The sequence below is a fragment of the Cannabis sativa genome, chromosome 2 (assembly GCF_029168945.1).
Source record: "Cannabis sativa cultivar Pink pepper isolate KNU-18-1 chromosome 2, ASM2916894v1, whole genome shotgun sequence".
In the NCBI taxonomy this organism is placed as follows: domain Eukaryota; kingdom Viridiplantae; phylum Streptophyta; class Magnoliopsida; order Rosales; family Cannabaceae; genus Cannabis; species Cannabis sativa.
In genome coordinates this window covers 18325461-18347637 of record NC_083602.1, presented here as the reverse complement: position 1 = coordinate 18347637, position 22177 = coordinate 18325461, and the positions used below count along the sequence as shown (strand labels likewise).

The 22177-nt window shown below is 34.5% G+C and overlaps 1 non-coding gene across 1 annotated transcript; it reads right to left on the bottom strand.

Moving 5' to 3' along the window:
- Nucleotides 1-11186: 11186 nt before the first annotated feature.
- LOC115721473 (small nucleolar RNA R71) lies at nt 11187-11293 on the bottom strand. The gene has a single exon (XR_004012494.2). It is a non-coding gene; the product is annotated as a small nucleolar RNA R71 (small nucleolar RNA).
- Nucleotides 11294-22177: the final 10884 nt, after the last annotated feature.

The following is a 22177-nucleotide window of genomic DNA, read 5'->3' as shown; positions in this document are numbered from 1 at the left end:
ATCCTTTCCAAATCCTAGCATAAATACCACAAAAATCCAAGCTTCCTTCCAAAGGAATTTTCCAATTTTGAAGTTGAAAAGATGATGCTTAAGGGAGAGAGAGAGGGGGTCGACACACAAGGCTGAGAAATAAACCAAAAAATTCATTTCTTTTTACTCAAAATTCCATTTTGTTACAAATAATCCATATAGGCTAAATGACTAAAATGCCTCTAGGGCCATATAACACACATATAAGCATTCAAGGGCACTTAAGTCATTTCCATCACATATCACACTCAAATAAATTTTAAAATATTCACACATCAATAAAATACCAATGCAAAATTCCAAAAAAGAATTTCGACCTCGAACCCAGTTCAGCCCGAAATTCCCAACTGTGACTATACCGCGCCGATTTGTCAGAAAATATCTGAAATAGGACAAGATAAGTATACTATATAATAATATAGTCCATAAGCACATCATAATATAAATTCCACAGGTTTACCCTTCTCGGGTCAAAATTACGAAAATGTCCCTGGCTCACCAACGGGGTCTTAACATGTCATATATCAAATTAATTCACATATAATAGATTATATAATAATATAATTCCATACTAATACACATTTCACTAGTTAGAGTTTGCTAATCTATTTTGCTTAATCTTAGGGTGTTACATGGTTAGTGGAAGTTCAATTGTGCCTAAGCTTATGACATTGTCGCCTGTGAACTCACATAAGTTAACCATAAATGGTTTCAATCTTGCTTCCCATAAGCCCATCCTCTTTAAAGCCTCTTTGTAAAGGATATTGACGAAATTCCCGTTATCCACGAGAACCCTCTTTATTCTCTTATTAGCGAGCTGCATTGTTATTACTATTGGGCTTTGTGCCCTAAATAAAACTCTATTTCAATGTAATCTTTTCTATTCAATTATCAATTAAGAAACAGATTTAATTTCATTACTTATTTAGTATGTCATTTGGTTCATGTGGTCATGTATATGTTTATTTGATTTATAAATTCATCCAAATCTTTATTGTTGGGTTTTGTGCCCTAAATAAAACCAATTTCAATATAATCAGATTTACTAATTAATAAAGATCAGAAATTATTTTATGTTGCATGGTTCACATGATTTATTCATGATTATATTTAATGTATAAATTCTATTAGGTCCAGAACATATGCATTTGTTCATGATTATAGTGTTGTCAACACAGTGGAATATAATCATGATTATATGTTCAAAAGTTTAACTTCCTAATTTGTCAGTTCACTGGATTTAGACTGGCATGATAATCAGCGATAGTTATACTTACACCTTTGATAAGTGTTATGTTCTTTCCAGGGCATTGGCAAAGTTTACCAGTATCGGATGTATGGAGTATACATTGGAAGGGACCGATATTGAAGTTGGATTAGATATTATAAATTTACCGTAATATCTATTCAATTCAATATCACCTAGTTGATCCTCGATCAAATGATCTTAATCCTGGCATGGTTAGGTTCGATCTCAAGAGTGTTATTTGTGTTCTTTGATTTGTTAGTTTAGCTTACTTTTTAGTCAGGGTAATACATACATTTTGGGAACACGATAGTACAATTGAGTGGGAGCGCTAAACATATATATGGAATCTATAACTTCTATAGGTATTTAGAACTGAAACGATGATTTCCTTCGAGCTTGGCTGAATAGAGATAAATGATTGAGATCTCATTTTAGTGACTATATTAGTTCACTATAATATCATTTATAGGTGGCCAAGTGTTTTAAGGATAAAATACATTGAAAGGGTGTAACGGTAATTTTATCCCTATGCAATGTAGATCATCTATAGAGGATCATTGATTATTGAGATTATAAAAATGGATAATTAATAGCGTATCTATATCGTGGAACATATAGAGCGTACTATGTAACTGAGAATGCAATTCCAAGTTCTATGGTGGATGCAATGAGGAATTAATAAGTTAGTGAATTTACTTGGTAAATTCTAGATCTGCTTATTGGAAGCTCGGTTATATAGGCCCATGGTCCCTATACTAGTTGAGACAAACTGCTTGTAAGACTCAATTAATTGATTTTAATTGATTAATTATAATTCTAAAATTAGACTATGTCTAGTTTATGAATTTTTCACTAAGATATGCCCTAAATAAAACTCATTTCAATATAATCAAATTTACTTATTAATATAGATCAGAAATAACATTTAATGTTGCATGGTTCACATGATTTATTTCATGATTATATGTACATAATGTATGAATTCATCTGAAACCCTTTTCACATACTTGATCCTGTTTATTGTGTTGTCAACATATTGGAAAGTAAACATGACTATGTGAATAAAGTTTCGTAGATTTATCAGACACAGGGTTTTACTGATATGATAATCTGCAACAGAGTTTACTTGCATTTGGAGAAATGCTATGTTCTTTCCAGAGCATTGGTTAAAGTAAAGCTCAGGTTGGATGCATGGAGTATGCATCGGAAGGGACCGATATTGAACTTTGACTTAGATTTATTAAACTTATCGTAATATCTATTCAAGTCAATATCGCCTAGTTGATCTTAGATCAAATGATCTTAATCCTGTTATGATTAGGCTCAATCTCAAAAGGCTATTCGTGTTCTTTGATTTGTTAGTTAAGCCTACTTTTGGGTCAGGGTGATACGTACATTTTGGGAACACGGTAGTGCAATTGAGTGGGAGCGCTAACATAAACATGGATTCTATAGCTTCTATCTGGCGAATAGTAAGTAAAGGATGATCTCCTTCGAGCTTGACCAAACGAAAATAAATGGTGGAGTACTCATTTCACATAAGCTTAAATATCATTTATACGGGGTTAAGTGTTTTAAGGATAAAATACATTGTAGGGTGTAACGGTAATCTAATCCCTTTACAGTGTAGATCATTCATATAGAGGATCATTGATCAAATTAAAATTAAAACAATGGATAACTAATGATGTGTATATATGGTGGAACATATAGAGCATTCTATATACTGAGAGTGCAATTCTAAGTTCTATGCGTGGATTCAACGAAGAATTAATAAGTCAGTGAATTTAGGTTATAAATTCTTGATTTGCTTATTGGAAGCTCGGTTATATAGACCCATGGTCCCCCCCACTAGCTGAGATAATATTGCTTGTAAGAGTCATATAATTGGTTTTGATTAATCAATTATAATTCTCAATTTAGACTATGTCTATTTGTGAATTTTTCACTAAGTAAGGGCGAAATTGTAAAGAAAGAGTTTTAGGGGCATATTTATTAATTATGATACTTTGTATGGTTCAATTAATAAATATGATAAATGACAATATTATTTAATAATTATTTATAGTTATTAAATAGTTAGAATTGGCATTTAAATGGTTGAATTTGAAAATTAGTGTTTTTGAGAAAATGAGATGCAGAAATGATAAAACTGCAAAATTCCAAAAAGTGAGGCCCAAATCCATACTGTATAGGGCCGGCCACTTTTATAGGTTTTTTCATCTGATATTTTTATTATTATAATGCCAAATAATTCAAACCTAACCCTAATGGAATGCTATAAATAGATAGTGAAGGCTTCAGGAAATTTACACTTAACTTTCTACTTTTTCCTTCAGAGAAAAACCTGAGCCTTCTCTCTCTATACCTAGCCGCCACTTCTTCTCTTTCTTCTTCCTTGAGATCTCGAACCACTTAGTGATTAGAGTAGTGCCCACACACAGCAAGTGATACCTCAATCATGGTGAGGAAGATCGTGAAGAAAGACTTTCAGCAAGAAGGAGTTTCAACACTAAAGAAGGAGAGAAAGAGATCCAGGTTTAGATATTGATAATGCTCTGCTACAGAAAGGAATCAAGGGCTAGATATCTGAACGGAAGGAGTCATTATATTCCGCTGCACCCAATGTAAGGTTTACTAAACTTTATATGTGTTTATTTCGTAATCGTTTTAGAAGTTCATATTTAGGGTGTTAATCAACATACTTGTGAGTAGATCTAAGATTCTCGTAAAATAATTTCCAACAATTGGCCTCAGAGCCATGGTAATTGATTTTCTTGCAAGAAATTTGGACTTAAAACGATTTGTTTATGTTTTGGATGGTATCATGTTGTTTTGAGTGTTGTTTGATGATTGATTGATGTTTGTAAATTTTTGTGAAAAATAATTGAATATCTGTTTCTGGAAATATTTTTATTGGATAGTATGGAAAAAATTAAGCAATTTACTTTTTTTACAGAACTCGATTTCGATTTAATTTGAATTAGTTATGATTTTTTGAAGTTTCAAAAATATCGGGGTGGTGTCACTGCACCACGCACGCGCGGAAATCATGCAACACCCTTGCTGCGCCGTGTTTCCTCGCCCAAGCACTCCCATTTGCGCCCATGGACAATATGCAATGCATACTGTCCGTACAACTCGCAATTTTTTCGTTTTTCTTCGATTTTTCATGCTATTTCAAGGATTTAACTTCCGATTTTTTGGGAAGTTTTGTATTTAGACATTTACTATTCCTAATTCAATTCTAAATATCATAATTAAATTAATTAATTTTTTTTAAATTAATTAATTTTTTTTAAATAAATTCATGATATTAGTGTAATTTGAATTTGAAAATAGTAAATATCTATCTTTTTTTGCTTAATTATCTATCTTATTTTTAAATTTAATTATTTCTTATCTTATTTTTAAATTTAAGGTCAGATTTTAAATTTTTAAATTAAATATTTTTTTTTTTAAATAATTTGACCTTATTTAAATTTAAAATAAGATAACTATAATCATGTAATTTTAAATAGAAGTAAGATATTTTGCTAACTTTTAAATTTTTCTAACTATAATCATGTAATTTTAAATCTGAAAAAGATATTTATTTATCTTTTTTATTTTTATTGAATATTTAATTTATAAAATAATATAAAATTTTTAAAAGTAGTTAGCAAATTTTGAAATGATATTTAGGTTAGTTGAAACCTAATTTTTCAAAATTGTAGGTTTAATTTTAAATTAATCTCGAAATATATATATTTTAAATTTTTTCGAAAATTAAATATTTTTTTATTTAATTATTTTTTCGAAATTTAATTATTTAAAATTAAATAAATCCTACATCCAACTATCCAACTAACCTTGTTGCAGGAGTATGTGTTTTAGCTTGTTTGTAAGTTTTTAAAACCTATTATTGCTTGATTGCAAATAGCCATGGTTAACTTGTTGACAGATCCAATGATCTGATTTTAACTCATGGCTCCCTTGGTCAAGTAAATAATTTGTAACAGGTAAATTTCACAATCTTCTTTCATCTGTGTATGACCTAGCAACATGATAGGATCCATCCAAATATGTGCCTGTGTGAGCCTATATGTTTAATTTTGTTATAGATGCATATAGGTTGTTGTTGCTAAATAAAATATCATAGTTTTGATAGATTTTATTTAGACCCATTTAGTTTTTGGGCCTATTCAATTAATAACAGTTGTTCATTTTAAGGTTAAATTCCTCTCTTTTGGGCCTTGTGTGAGAGTTGGGAGCCATAGTAGTGAGTACGACATACTGAACCCAGCCTCCCCTCACATGAACCACCCCAATTGTGAAGGCCCATTTGGCTGATTTGGATAACTGTACTAGGTTAATTAAATTAGTTTAACCTAATAAAATTGATTAGCAACATAATTAATTTCATTTATTTTGAAATTAATTTAAGAAAACCATAGTTTAAAGAATTTTATTCTAAGCTAAACTATATGTATTTTCTTGTATTTAATTAAATATAGAATTATAACCAACTAAATTCTTTCTGAAGCTTAATTTGAATTTTTCATTAAATATTTGATTATTTAAGTTGAAAATTAGTTATCACTAGCTAATCAACTTAAATCTGAATATCTTTTGAATTTCAAATTTCAAAATTAAGTTGAGGAATTTTAGGAATTGGTTATTAAGATTCTTTAGATATTTTTTTTAAGTTGATATTTTTTCAAATATTAACTTAAAATGGAATATTTTCAAATTAAGTGGTTACAACTTAATTTTTGATATTTAGTTAAATTTAAATTTGAAAATATTTAAGTTCTAGATTTTTTCTAATACAACTTAAATTAGATATTTTTTCAAATTTTGTGTAAAAAATACTTAGTCAAATAAGATATTTTCTCGATAGTTATTTCTAGACTACTTATTATTTCTAATATTAAATAGGAAAATATTATACATTGTGCAATTAATTATTTAAATAATTAATTTTGGTACAATTTATTTTAAGTATATTTTTTCGTAGTATTAAACTAGAGATTAATAATTAAGCCTTCTCTACACTTAATTATTTATTTCTTGAATTTAATACATTTAATTAAATTGAAAATTAAATATCTAATTTGATTTTCATCATGATACTTAAATATTTCTTTTTCATAAACCTTAATTAAATAGAAAATTATTTTTAGTTGAAATTTATTTTTTCAACTTATATTTAAATAATTTTTAAAATATATTTTTTCTTTATTTTATTAATCAATTTTCGAAATTGCATTTCAAAATGCAAAAATTTCAAATTTTATTTGAAAAATAGATTAAAGTTGTAAATTATTTATTTTAATTTTGGACCAACTTAAATCAATGATTTTTTCATTTAATGATTAATTAAAATAAATGAAATAAAATATATTTAATTAGAAAATGAATTAATTAGTCCATGAAAATCTAGATAGATATTATCTGTTTTTGCTTGAAGTATTTTTCTAGTGTATTTAATTAAATAAAAAATTAATATTTAAGTTGATTTTCATCATCATACTTAAATATTTGAAATTTTTCTTATATATTTAATTAAATAGGAAAATTATATTTTTTGTTGTAAATTAATTTTATTAATTAATTTTTGGCCAACATTAAATTAGAATAATTTTTCCTATTTTATTAATTAGAATAATTTTATTAATTAATTTTTGGCCAACATTAAATTAGTCCATGAAAATCTAGATAGATATTATCTGTTTTTGCTTGAAGTATTTTTCTAGTGTATTTAATTAAATAGAAAATTAATATTTAAGTTGATTTTCATCATCATACTTAAATATTTGAAATTTTTCTTATATATTTAATTAAATATGAAAATTATATTTTTTGTTGTAAATCAATTTTATTAATTTATTTTTCGCCAACATTAAATTAGAATAATTTTTCCAGGATTTATTTTTTATTTTATTTTAACATGCAATTTCAAAAATTGTATTCTTAAATACTTTAATTTTTCGAAATGCAATATATATTTATAGAAAATTAAATTTGAGTTGTAAATTAATTTAAATTAATTTTGTAACAACTTAAATTGAATATTTTTCTAAATATTTATTGAAAATTATTACTAAGATGAAAATAATTCATGTTATTTTCATATCCATCTAAGTAAAATTTATAAATATTAAATTAAAATTTATATTTAGAATTTTTCATTCTAAATTGGAAATTTTAATTAAATAAATATATATTTAAAATAAATAGATTAAAATAAGTATCAAAGAAAATACAACTCTATTTAAATAATGAGCTTTATTATTATTAGGATATTCGATCTCCATTGTTGGTCTTACAATAGTTAAATGTTTTCAATATAACCTCGAGACGCTAGACTTCGTCCCTCTTATGGATGGTTATTCGTTGAACACATTTAACACCGTAAGATCTCATTTGATAAGTGTTTTGTAAGTTTTCGTCTCTATTAGACACTCCCCTACAGTGACTACTTAGAGATAAACTTATAAAATATGAAACAATGGTGGAAGCTCATAAAATGAGAATAACCTTGAATCTCGCCTACTGGGACAACGTTGGATTCTTATTTTGATCGAATAAAAGGTTGCTAGAATGGTTTGCATTTTAGATGAGCTGACAACTCTATTCAATGAATGATACTTTGACTCTCGCCTACCGGGACACTGTATCAGTTGGTTGAAGACCTTGGAAATTATTTAGGATTGTATGTTTTAGTATTTTCACTTGTCATTCCTACTTGCTATATGTTTAATAATTTCTGAATTGTGTATGAATTTATATTGAACCATGTTATTTTCTGTTATTAAATTGTAGTTTAATTTCGAATCTTCATTGTTGGTCTAACTTGGTTTGTTTATCTAATGAGATAAATCCCTAATGGATTTTCACCATTAGACATACATAATAGTGTTAGATCTTAAAAGATAAATATTGTATATGCAACATCTAGCTGTTCATCAATTGATGACACCTTAGACTAGTATTTTTACAATATGAAACAAGAAGATTGTATAAATAGGATTACTTTGACTCTCGTTAATCGAAGCATCGTTGGATTCTTATTTATAAACGAAATTATCTTAATTCCTCTAAGCTTATTCATTTCGAATTAGCTCAATAACATATCATTGGATGAATGGTCAATAAATCATTTTGTGTCATTCTATTTTTTCTCTTAAGAAATTAAATGACATATGATTATAACCCGAAATTCTATTCCACAATGATATAAGTCCTCAATCTTAGAAATCTCCTACTTGTATGGGCAAATCTGACTTAGAGTTTAAATTAGTAGTGGTGGTCCAAGAAAGAATTACTCATTATATTTGGTATAAATTTAAGTCTGACTTTAATTTTAGAATCCAAACAGAAATTTTCTTATATTTCTAATTCCAGGATACAATACAGTTACACTTTCACAAGTGTTTAATATCCATCTTCTATTAATGGATTCAAACTGTATGGAATATGAGTTTAGTATTCTATGACCAGGATCCACTTGCACTATTCTAATAACTCTTTGATGTAACTAAACCTAAGTCATCAAAAGACACTACCACACTTTTTTAATCTATGGCATTTGTATCTTGTTCATAGTGGTTTTGACAAGATCAATCTCTGCAAAGAGTTAATATGCCTATATCCACTGAAAGTAAGTTCATCTCATTCGCAGATTGATGTACATTCAGGGGTGGATATGAGTTTTTCGTTGTATTCTTAAAACGATCACTCTACATTATACCTTATGCAAAGAAATTTGAAATGTTTGAAAAATTTCATTAATTTATAGTAATGGTGGAAAACCATTAAGGTAAGTGGTTAAAGATCTTGCGAACTGATAGGGGTGGAGAAATAGTTGGTAGATATGCAGTTCAAAGATCATTAAATTTGATTTTTGAATTATATCCAAACTTACCTCCCCAGAAATTTCGATTTGCATATTTGTTAGGCTATTTTTAGCCTATATTTTGGATCTATTTTATGTGTGTTTTTCGCTGTGTTGGGACGGAATTACGCTTGTTTTCTATGTTTTCAGGTTCTTTGGAATAATAGAGGTCTCGGATGCAAAAATTCAGTAAAAGACGAGCTGAGCCAAGGAAAACACGATGTTTGAAGAATTGTGCGTATCTGGCCGCGGCTAGACACAGCTTGGCCGCGGCTAGACCACGAAATAAATGAGAAACCCTGGGAGCTACAATCGCCGCGGCGAGGGGTAGTGCCGCCGCGACCATTTAAGAGATACAGAGGGATGCTTATTTTGCGATTATCTCGCCGCGGCGAGAGGAAGCATGGCCGCGGCGAGATCCCGTACGGCTCAGGGGCATTTTCGTCCATCGAACCCTAAAAATTAGTTATAAATAGAAAACTGCGATTGAAAGTCAGGGGAAGCAATTTGGAACCCTAAAATACAGCAGAGAGCGGCAGGAAGAGCATAGAGATTCAAGTGAAGATCCAGAATTCATCCACCAACAGTTCTTTCTTTATTCCTCGTTAATTTCTTTATGTTGAATATTGCTATAGGAATGGTTATGGATTTATTTCTGAACTAAATTTTTCATTTAGGGAGCATGATGATTGTTGTTTAATGTTTGCCTAGTTAATGTTTAAATTGCCATTCCTTCATTCTTGTTTGTGAAATTATCTTAATTTGTGTTTAATTTCATGTTTAAGATTGATCACCTTGTGCATGCTTTATGATCTCAATTCGAAATCTGAAAAGTGAGAATTGAGAATGCTAAAATTTGGATAATCGATGTTCTATGTGAAACGAGAGTATTTACATGACTTATGTGACGAGTAGATTATTACCTAATGCTGATTTCATGTTAGTTTAATTAAGGAATTAATTAGATAACATGTGATTTAGAATCTAGAAGATCTGAAAAGAGCTAGGTTACTTTATAATCTGTCATTCACTTCAAGAATAGGATAGTAATTAAGCATTAACAATTTGGGTAAACAACAACAGGATTCTCCTCCCTATCATCTCATCTTGCTTAAACTTTAACTGTGTTTTACGTTTTCTGAATTACTTTAATTCTCTTAAATCATAATTGTTTTCGATTTGCCAAATAGAATTATAAGTATAATTTAGTAGTATTTAATCCAATTCCCTGTGGTTCGACCTCACCTGTGTGAGTTTTACTACTTGATTGCGTATACTTGCGTAGTGTTTATAATTTTCGTAACAAGTTTTTGGGGCCGTTGCCGGGGAATTGTTTAAAGATTAATATTACATAAAATTATACTAACTTCTACTTTGGTATATTTTCTCTTGCTAAGTTTCTAACCTTTTTCTTGCAATATTTTCGTGATCCATTTCAGGATTCCTAAGTGTATGCGCCGTCAAGGACAAGCAGTCATCTTACCAGTTGATCCTGAAATCGAGAAAACTTGTAGGAGGAACCGAAAGAACAAAAGGTAAGAAAGAGTTTCAGCAACTTCTGAAACACCAGAAATCATGGCTGCCAATGTGAACAATAATGCTGGAAACAATGGAGGTAATAACGGTAATAATGGTGGCGCCGTGGAAGATCAAGCTAATGGCCGTAGCTTGAGAGATTACATTCTCCCTACTCTGACGGGAGTGCAGTCATGTATCAGGCCACCGGCAGTGGATGCGAACAACTTTGAGATTAAACCTGCCATCCTTCAAATGGTGCAGTCTTCAGTTCAGTTTGGTGGCCTCCCTTCTGAAGATCCTAATCTGCATCTCTCTAACTTCGTGGAACTTTGTGAAACTTTTAGAGTTAATGGAGTTAGTGATGATGCCATTCGACTGAGACTGTTCCCATTCTCGCTCAGAGAACGAGCCAAGAGTTGGTTAAACTCTTTACCACCCAACTCTATTGCCACCTAGAATGATCTGGCAACAAAATTCTTTTCAAAGTTCTTTCCTCCAGCCAAGTTTGCAAAGCTAAGAGGAGAAATCAACAACTTTTGCCAACAAGATAATGAATCTCTCCATGAGGCTTGGGAGAGGTTTAAAGATCTGATCAGAAAGTGTCCTCATCACGGTATAGAGAAGTGGATGCTTGTCCACAACTTCTACAACGGGTTGGTTGGTAACACTAGAACTCTAATAGATGCAGCAGCTGGCGGAGCCTTTATGAGAAAGAGTGCTAATGAGGCTTATGATCTATTGGAGGAGATGGCTCTAAACAATCAGCAGTGGCCAACTGAAAGGAGTCAATCTAAGAAGGTAGCTGGTGTGTTAGAGGTTGATGCCATCACAAAGTTAACAGCTCAGGTTGAGGCATTGACAAAAATAATTGCAGGGCAAGCTAAACAAGCCCAAATTGTTTGTGAGATATGTGGAGGAAATCATCACTTTTCAGAGTGTCAAGCAGATGTGGATGATTTGCCAATGGATGAAGCCAAAGCCATTGGGAATTTTTCACAGAACAACAACAACAATTATGGGTTCAGCCAGGGTAATAACCGAAGAAACAGTGGGTTCTATCAGCAACGAAATCAGAACCAGAATCAGAACCAACAGTTTAATCAGCAACAAGCCTCTGGTGGAAATTCTAGTTTGCAAACAGATTTACTGCTTCAATTCATGACTGAAACTAGATCTTCAATTAAAGACCTACAGACTCAGATGGGCCAGCTAGCAACTCAGGTAGCAACCCGCCCTCAAGGAAATTTGCCTAGCACAACTGAAGTTAATCCCAAAGAAAACTGCAAGGCAATTACCCTGAGGAGCGGTAAGAAGTATGATGGGCCTGAGTTTCCACAACCAGTTGAGGTAGATGAGGAGATAAAAGTTCAACCAGTGCCAACACCAACACCAACAGCAGAGAAGGCTACTGACAGCCCAGCACAACCACAACAGTTTCCACCAATTAGCATTGATCACCATGTGAAAATACCCTACCCTCAGAGGCTCAGAAAGTCAAGCTTAGACAAGCAGTTCACCAAGTTTCTAGAAGTCTTCAAAAGACTTCACATTAACATTCCCTTTGCTGAAGCTTTAGAGCAGATGCCAAGTTATGTGAAGTTCATGAAGGAAATTCTGTCAAAGAAGAGAAAGATGGAGGATTATGAGACAGTGGCTCTAACTGAAGAGTGCAGCGCTATTCTACAGAAGAAACTCCCTCCAAAACTCAGAGATCCAGGGAGCTTCACTATTCCTTGCACTATCGGAAGAATTGAAGGAATAAATGCACTATGTGATTTGGGAGTCAGCATAAACTTAATGCCTTTGTCAGTGTTTAAAAGATTGCAGCTGGGTGAAGCAAAGCCAACCACGGTAACTCTCCAATTGGCGGATCGATCACTAGCTCATCCTAGAGGAGTCATTGAGGATGTGTTAGTTAAAGTTGACAAGTTCATCTTTCCAGCTGATTTCATTGTTCTGGATATGGAAGAAGATAGCAACGTCCCAATCATTCTTGGGAGACCATTCTTGGCAACTGGCCAAGCCTTGATCGATGTTCAGAAGGGTGAATTAAAGCTGAGAGTCCAAGGAGAAGAAGTGGTCTTTAATGTACTAAAGGCTATGACATACCCAAAGGCAAGTGATAACTGTTTCTTCATTGATTTGATTGATGAAATTTTGGGTGAGAAAAAGCTGCTAGATGATCCTCTTGAACTAAGTTTAACTGAAGATGAATTGACGGAGTAAGAGGGACAAGAGGTCATGGGTTATGTGAAATGGCTTGATTCCTATGGGCCCTTGAACAGAAAATATTTTGAGGAATTTGGAGCAGTTCCAAAAGAGCTAATGACATCTACTAAAAAGCCTCCAGAACTTGAATTGAAGGTACTTCCTAGTCAATTGAGGTATGAGTTTTTGGGTAAAGATAAAAAGTTGCCAGTTATTGTGTCAGCTTCTCTTTCTGATGTGGAAACTGATAGACTACTGAGGGTACTCCGAGCTCACAACAAGGCCATCGCTTGGACACTGGGTGACGTTAAAGGAATCAGTCCTTCAACAGTGATGCACCGAATTCTAATGGAAGATAATGCCAAGCCGACAATCGATGCTCAACGAAGACTCAATCCACCCATGAAGGAAGTTGTCAGAAAGGAAGTAGTCAAGTGGTTGGATGCTGGAGTCGCTTATCCCATTTCAGACAGTAAGTGGGTTAGCCCGGTGCAAGTGGTTCCAAAGAAAGGTGGAATGACTGTGATTAAGAATGAAAAGAATGAGTTGATTCCCACAAGAACAGTCACCGGTTGGAGGATTTGCATCGACTACAGGAAACTCAACAAAGCGACACGAAAAGATCACTTCCCTTTGCCTTTCATTGATCAAATGCTAGACAGATTGGCGGGCAAGAATATTACTGCTTTTTTGATGGCTACTCTGGATACCACCAGATAGCTATAGCACCTGAAGATCAGGAGAAGACGACTTTCACATGTCCTTACGGTACCTTTGCTTTCAGAAGAATGCCATTCGGTTTGTGTAACGCCCCTGCTACTTTTCAATGGTGTATGATGGCTATCTTTTCAGATTTGATTGAATCTTGTATTGAAATTTTTATGGATGATTTTTCGGTCTTTGGTTCCTCCTTTGATCATTGTTTAGAAAATTTAGAAAAGGTGCTAACCAGGTGCGAGAAGTCTAACTTGGTGTTAAACTGGGAGAAGTGCCACTTTATGGTGACAGAAGGAATTGTTCTTGGGCACAAAATTTCGAAAGCAGGAATTGAGGTGGATAAGGCTAAAGTTTCAACAATAGAAAATTTACCACCTCCAGTTTCTGTAAAAGGAGTGAGGAGTTTTCTAGGACATGCTGGTTTCTATCGACGATTCATTAAGGACTTCTCAAAGATCTCTAAGCCATTGTCCAGCTTACTTGTTAATGGTGTACCCTTCGAATTTGGAGATGACTGTTTAAAAGCGTTCAAAGTTCTTAAAGAGAAACTGATTTCAGCACCAATAGTTACTTCACCGAATTGGGAGTTACCTTTTGAATTGATGTGTGATGCAAGTGACTATGCAATTGGAGCGGTCTTGGGTCAAAGGGTTGACAGGGTGTTTCACACAATCTACTATGCTAGTAGAACCCTGAATGATGCTCAACTAAATTATGCCACAACGGAGAAAGAGATGTTGGCAATTGTGTTTGCTTGTGATAAGTTCCGACCCTACCTGATTGGGAATAAGGTTATTGTCTACACAGATCATTCAGCGATCAAGTACCTTATGACCAAGAAGGATGCAAAACCGAGACTGATTCGATGGGTACTTTTACTTCAAGAATTTGACTTAGAGATAAAAGATAAGAAGGGCACTGAGAATCTGGTAGCAGATCACTTGTCAAGACTAGAGCTGGAAGAAAGTCAGAATACGAAAGAGGTACAAATAAATGAACAATTTCCTGATGAACAACTCTTTAGTGTGAGGGAAAGTCTAATGGTACCATGGTATGCTGACTATGTTAACTTCTTGGCTGCTAATATCACTCCTCCTGAGCTCTATCGACAACAACTAAAGAAATTCTTTTTTGAGGTGAAACATTACTACTGGGAAGAGCCAATCCTCTACAAGCACTGTGCAGATCAGATAATAAGAAGATGTGTGCCTGAAGAGGAGATGTACTCTATTCTCAATCACTGTCATGCTCTACCGTGTGGGGGACACTTCAGTGGAACCAGAACAGCTGCCAAGGTGTTGCAAAGCGGATTCTTTTGGCCAACACTTTTCAAAGACGCTAGTACTTTTGTGAAAGCATGTGATCGTTGTCAGCGTACAGGAAACATCTCAAGGAGAAACAAAATGCCTTTGACAGGAATCTTGGAAGTAGAATTGTTTGATGTATGGGGGATAGACTTCATGGGTCCTTTTCCTTCATCTTTTAGCAATCTATACATCCTATTAGCTGTGGATTATGTGTCAAAATGGGTGGAAGCTGCAGCAACACCAGCTAATGATGGAAAAATAGTTCTTCGATTCCTTCAAAAGAACATATTCACGCGGTTTGGTACTCCCCGAGCAATCATAAGCGATGAAGGGAGTTACTTCTGCAACAAACAGTTCGAAGCACTCCTTTCGAGATATGGTGTTCGTCATAGAATTGCTCTACCTTATCATCCGCAAAGTAATGGCCAAGCTGAGATTTCTAACCGGGAAATAAAGATGATTCTGGAGAAAACGGTGCAGAGATTAAGGAAAGATTGGTCAAGAAAGTTGGATGACGCATTGTGGGCCTATAGAACAGCGTTCAAAACGCCAATCGGGATGTCACCATATCGGTTGGTGTTTGGAAAGGCTTGTCATCTACCGGTGGAGTTAGAACACAAAGCTTATTGGGCAATGAAAACTCTGAACATGGATTTAAAGGCTGCTGGACAGAAAAGATTACTACAGTTAAATGAGTTGGAGGAATTTTGGAACGAAGCTTATGAGAACGCTAAGATTTACAAGGAAAGAACTAAAAGGTGGCATGACCGAAACTTAGTCAGGAAGGAGTTTCAACCTGGGCAACAAGTTCTACTTTTCAACTCAAGACTAAAGTTGTTTCCTGGTAAATTAAAGTCAAGGTGGTTGAGGCCATTTACAGTGGTCAAGGTGTTTCCTTATGGAGCGGTGGAACTGAAAGGTGAAGGCCCTAATACTTTCAAAGTTAATGGGCAGCGGTTAAAGCTCTACTTGGGAGGTCAATTTGATCAAGCCAAGTCTGCCATGATTCTGGCGCCACTATGAAGAACTCGATCGACGTCTAGCTGGGCGACGATAAAGGCAGCGCTAATTGGGTGGCAACCCAAGTGTTCTGTATGATTTAGTTGAACTCTTTTATGTTTTAGTGTTATTTTCTTTTTCTGTTCTATCTAGTTTTGTTTAGAAAACTGGTAAAACAATTTTTAGTATTCTTTTTCCTTATGTACTGCATATAAAAAAAATATATATATATTTTTTTTTGGATTCGCCCAGTGGCGGCGGCCAGATGTAGGGCCGCCGCGGCCATTTAAGGCTTACAGAAAGGACATAATTTTCACGAATTCTGGACGCGGCGAGGGGTAATGCCGCCGCGGCCATTTAAGCCTTACAGAAAGACTTGATTTTTCACGGAATTTGGCCGCGGCGAGGCATTAAGTGGTCGCGGCGAGAAAGGTCTGACGAGTTTAAAAAGGGAAACACATTACACAATTTCAAATCACTCCCATTCAAATCCCTAACCACCACCTTCAAAAATACCTCTCTAAACACCATTTTTTCTTCTTCAAATCCCATCCAAAACCCTTTTCCTATAAATCTAACCATAAATCTTCATCCCAAATCATCCTAAACCATTATTTCTCTCATCAATCACTCATTCCCACTCAAAATCAACCCCAAATCCCTAAAACCTCACCCAAAATTTCAAAAACCCTTATTCATCTTCTTCTTTCTCAAGAACTTCAAGCTTTCTACAATGGAGGATGATTAAAGGAGGATTCTCATTGAGGTATTAATTCTAAGACTTCCTATCCAATTTTTATTGAAGAATTTGTGAATTGTTGGAGAATTTTGGATAGTTTGTTGGATATTTGGGATTTTTGCTCTATACATTGTTCAATATTGTTTGTGTGAGGAAGATTGGGTTTGATTGTGAGGGAATTAATTCCCGGGAAGTGGATTTTTAAGGGGAAGTGCTGCCAAATTTTTTTTAAAAAAAATCTTGAAAGTTAGGAAAATTTGGGTGACATGGGTCCTAAAAGGACAAGAGTGAGTGAAGAAGGGGGAGCTTCATCATCCAACCCACCTAGGGGTCGCTCTAATCTTGATAGAGTGAGGTTTACCAATATGGATGCCCAAGAGCGCTTTTGAAATTGAAAGATACGACATTCATTGAAGATAGAGGGATAGACATTGTTAACCTGAGTCAAACTGCAAACATTCCTCCTGCATTTGCATCTATTAGAGATCAAATTTTAAATAGGCAGTGGACTAAGTTCGTGGATGTCACTGAGCGTAGCAACCAAACTCTAGCTTTAGAATTTTTAGCCAACTGGCCTGAAAGAGAGGATGACAAAGTGAGAGTTAGGGGGGTTAGAGTGCCTGCTTCTACAGCTGCAATTCATGCTCTTTATGAGCTACCAACCTTCACGGTAGAACAGCAACCCTTGAAACAGCAATTTCGGGAAAGGAGTTTGAATTATGTGGATAGAGCTGAAACTCTAGGGTATCCTGGCCTGAGGTTCCATGAGCTTGCTGGAGAACCATATCAATTGTACCGGTGTGAACTCAACCCGGTAGCCAAGGCATGGCTTTACTTTGTTAGTGCAAGGTTGCTCCCGAACAAACATTTTTCTGATGCTCAGATTGACAGGATTAAATGGGTTTATGGAATTATGAAAGGTTACAATTTGAATGTGGGGGACATCATTCGAGTGACATTTGACATAATGGTTGAGGGGTCTTCTGGTGGTGGACTTGGGCTTGCTGGAATTATCACCGACCTTTGTGAGAAACATGGAGTACCGCAGTACTCATATGATACCAAGGCGCCGCCACAACGCAGTATTAACTTGTCCACTGTTCTTCGACTCAAACCTCCTCACCCTTATGGTCAACCGCCAGCTCAGAGAGATCCTCCTGCAAGAGAACAAGAGGAGCATGAGGACATTGAACCACCACGTCTTGCCAGGCCTCTCGACCCAGCCATGCAGTACACTCACGATCAACTGAATTATCTGATTCAGCAAAACATGCACATGCAGAATTACATGGCCCAACGGAGTGTTTTCGATGAGCAGCAGGTGGCCCAATTGTCACGAGGATGAATGTCGGTGTGGACGATCCTAATTACTTTGCCATGCCACCCCGCTTCAACCCCTATGATCAGCCACCGCCGCCAAACCCCTTCTAAGGGGCTCAGGTAAGTTTCTCTCATCCTGGTTTATTTTCACACATTGGGGACAATGTGCATCTTTAGTTTGGGGGGAGAGACTTAATTTTTTTTCAGTTTATTTGTTTTCGTTAATTAGTTTTTTTTTAGTGTCATGTGTTGATAACCAAATTGGAAGATTGATTGAACCACTGTTATTCACTTGTGCAATGGATTAAAACATAACTGTGTGCTTGATTTGCAACTGTTTGAATTAGGGTGGATGTGTGTTAGGAGGTTGTTCATGTAGATATAAAACATTTGTTTTTGACGCATATCACTTCTGTTCTATGTGGTTTTTGGAATGATTGACTGTACATGAAATAGAATTTGTTTGACATACTTTCTTGAAGCGAAATCCTTGATAATTTTTGTTTGAAAAGTGATTGAGGCAAGTTTTCTTTGGATCGTTTGAGCCTTTTGAGCCTACCCGAACATTTTACCATAGTATACCCAAAGTTGAGCCTTAACCTATTTTAAAAATTCCTCACCACTTACCTAAGCTAAATTCATTATCCTTAACTCTTTTCACTCTAAACATACATTATTATGCCATGAGCCTTTAAGCAAGTTTGGAGGGATAAATTGTTGTAAGTGGGGAAATAAAGTGTATGAGTAAGAGATTGAAAAAAAAAAATGTGATAAAGTATTGTGTGTTGTGCCTCTAGTGAAAAAAATATAAGAAGAAAAAAAAAGAGAAAATATGTGATAATGTCTTCTTGGAAAAAAATATGAAAAAATATGAGGTACGCACATAGGAAAAAATATGCAATCTCTTACTATTGTCTTTGGGATATATGAAAGAAAAGAAAGAAAATAAATGTGGGTGCTTGCTTGGTTAATAGTGCTTATGGTATAATGTAGCTTATATGACTTGTCACCTACCCATGTACCTAAGCCACGTTGTGATAACCGAAAAAGACCTATTGATTCCAAAGAGAAATTTGTCAACATTAGTGGAGAGAGGTATGTCATTCAAAATTATTGATCATGTGTTAGTGGAATGTCTGGAAGTTTAGAACGGTTGTGAACGACAATTGTGATGTTTTGTGTTTGTATGAATTGCTTACTTCTAAATTGTACATCCAAATTAGTTCTTAGAGTTGGCAAATTGAAATTCTGGTTATTGATGGCTTGAAGTTGTGCAGGTGGTGGTAGTAGTTCAATCGTCAGAAAGTTTGGTTATCTATTGTGTTGTTTGTTTTTAGTGAGTCTTAGTTTTACTCGGGGACGAGTAAAGATCCAGTTTGGGGGAGTTTGTTAGGCTATTTTTAGCCTATATTTTGGATCTATTTTATGTGCGTTTTTTGCTGTGTTGGGACGGAATTACGCTTGTTTTCTATGTTTTCAGGTTCTTTGGAATAATAGAGGTCTCAGATGCAAAAATTCAGTAAAAGACGAGCTGAGCCAAGGAAAACACGATGTTTGAAGAATTGTGCGTATCTGGCCGCGGCTAGACCATGAAATAAATGAGAAACCCTGGGAGCTACAGTCGACGCGGCGAGGGGTAGTGCCGCCGCGGCCATTTAAGAGATACAGACAGATGCTTATTTTGCGATTATCTTGCCGCGGTGAGAGGAAACATGGCCGCGGCGAGATCCCGTACGACTCAGGGGCATTTTCGTCCATCGAACCCTAAAAATTAGTTATAAATAGAAAATTGCGATTGAAAGTGAGGGGAAGCAATTTGGAACCCTAAAATACAGCAGAGAGTGGCAGGAAGAGCATAGAGATTCAAGTGAAGATCCAGAATTCATCCACCAACAGTTCTTTCTTTATTCCTCGTTAATTTCTTTATGTTGAATATTGCTATAGGAATGGTTATGGATTTATTTCTGAACTAAATTTCCCATTTAGGGAGGATGATGATTGTTGTTTAATGTTTGCCTAGTTAATGTTTAAATTGCCATTCCTTCATTCTTGTTTGTGAAATTATCTTAATTTGTGTTTAATTTCATGTTTAAGATTGATCACCTTGTGCATGCTTTATGATCTCAATTCGAAATCTGAAAAGTGAGAACTGAGAATGCTAAAATTTGGATAATCGGTGTTCTATGTGAAACGAGAGTATTTACATGACTTATGTGACGAGTAGATTATTACCTAATGCTGATTTCATGTTAGTTTAATTAAGGAATTAATTAGATAACATGTGATTTAGAATCTAGAAGATCTGAAAAGAGCTAGGTTACTTTATAATCTGTCATTCACTTCAAGAATAGGATAGTAATTAAGCATTAACAATTTGGGTAAACAACAACAGGATTCTCCTCCCTATCATCTCATCTTGCTTAAACTTTAACTGTGTTTTACGTTTTCTGAATTACTTTAATTCTCTTAAATCATAATTGTTTTCGATTTGCCAAATAGAATTATAAGTATAATGTAGTAGTATTTAATCTAATTCCCTGTGGTTCGACCTCACCTGTGTGAGTTTTACTACTTGATTGCGTATACTTGCGTAGTGTTTATAATTTTCGTAACAATATTGATGATTAGTTACTAGTCGTTGCCTAAATCCTTCTATGGTAATACAATTTCAGAATGATGTAATGGTTGTATACTTAATGTAAATCATTACTAGATTCATGGATGACCTAATCGAATTCTTAAGAAAAGCTAGAACTGTTAATCATTGTTTGCAAGTTTTTTTTTAGCTATTCTAAGTGATTAGGGGTGGACCATCCCATAGTCAATAGATAAGAAAGACTTTGTTTAAACAAATACTACTTTTCTAAGAAAATGACTAAGTCTGAAAATAAAGTAGCAAATAAAGGAGATATTTATTTCTTGATTCCAAATGTGTTCTATCATCTTATTTGACATATGATGATCCCACTGCCTCTGTTCTCTTGTCACAACCGAAGAGATCAATACCATTTAGTTTTCTTAGACATAATTCACGGTACCTTGTCGTAGTGGGAGAGTTTCTAGGAACTCACCTTCTTATGACTTGGAAGACACTAGTGATTAAAATCCATTGTGAGTTTAAACAAGTAATGGATTGTCAAGATAAGAAACTAAGAAGAAAGCTGTAACGCCCGTATTTTTATAATAATAAACTCGAAAATTAATTTTAATAATTTATATATTAATAATCACATGGATCGGGATCCCGAGTATCAAAATACAAATTAGAAGTACTTTACTACTATATACATATATATTTTTTTTTTAAAAGTTTAGCGGACATGCATCCTCAAAATACAGACTCCAAAATATTAAGAAATCGAAACCCTCCAGGTTGCACTGCCGCGATATGTACAATCATGCCGAGTTCTGCCTCACTGTTCCTCCAGCTTTGCTTTTCCTTTACCTACACAAGGTAGCAAACTGATGAGTCAACAGACTCAGTAAGATATGCAAGAAATATATAAAAGTACTGCAATGCTGGCTTTATGATTAAGCCGCCCTGAGCTCACTAACCAAGCTCACCAAATGGTTAAGAACGTTCTTAAGGGAAGTACGACTACTGTACCAAATGCACTAAAGTACCAACTCTGTACTTGTGTTGGTAGAGCCCTAATTTTACTCCCAGAAATTACTAAGTGTTGTACCACGAACACGACGTACCCTGGGTACTCGTATTGGTAACACCGTAACCACATTAACATACAATACTGTACTAACACTCTAATAATCATTTTATATTCGTGCTAGTAGTATAACAATCAAAACAAGCATATACATTCATATATATATTCTTACGCTATCTTACCTCGTTCCGTGCTCAAGTGTGCCGGTCAGCCTGAGTGGAAGTGCAGTTCGATGTTTTACAGGGCCCTAAACCATAATGTTCAAAATCCGATGAGAGACTCGCTAAAACACTTATCGGGGATTTAAAATAGAAACTAAACTTAGCCCTATCGATAATTAAGATGCCAATACCCTAAATTACTTAAAAACGGGAAAAAGCCCCAACCGGAAGTCCGGTTCCTGGGACCAACCGGTTGACCGGTTGACGCAGGCTCCCAGGAACCGGAATTCCGGTTCTGAACTGGGAACCAAAAATCCGACCCCCACAACTCAAATTAATCCCAAACTTTTCAATACTTTCCAGAACACCTGTATGCACTAAAATA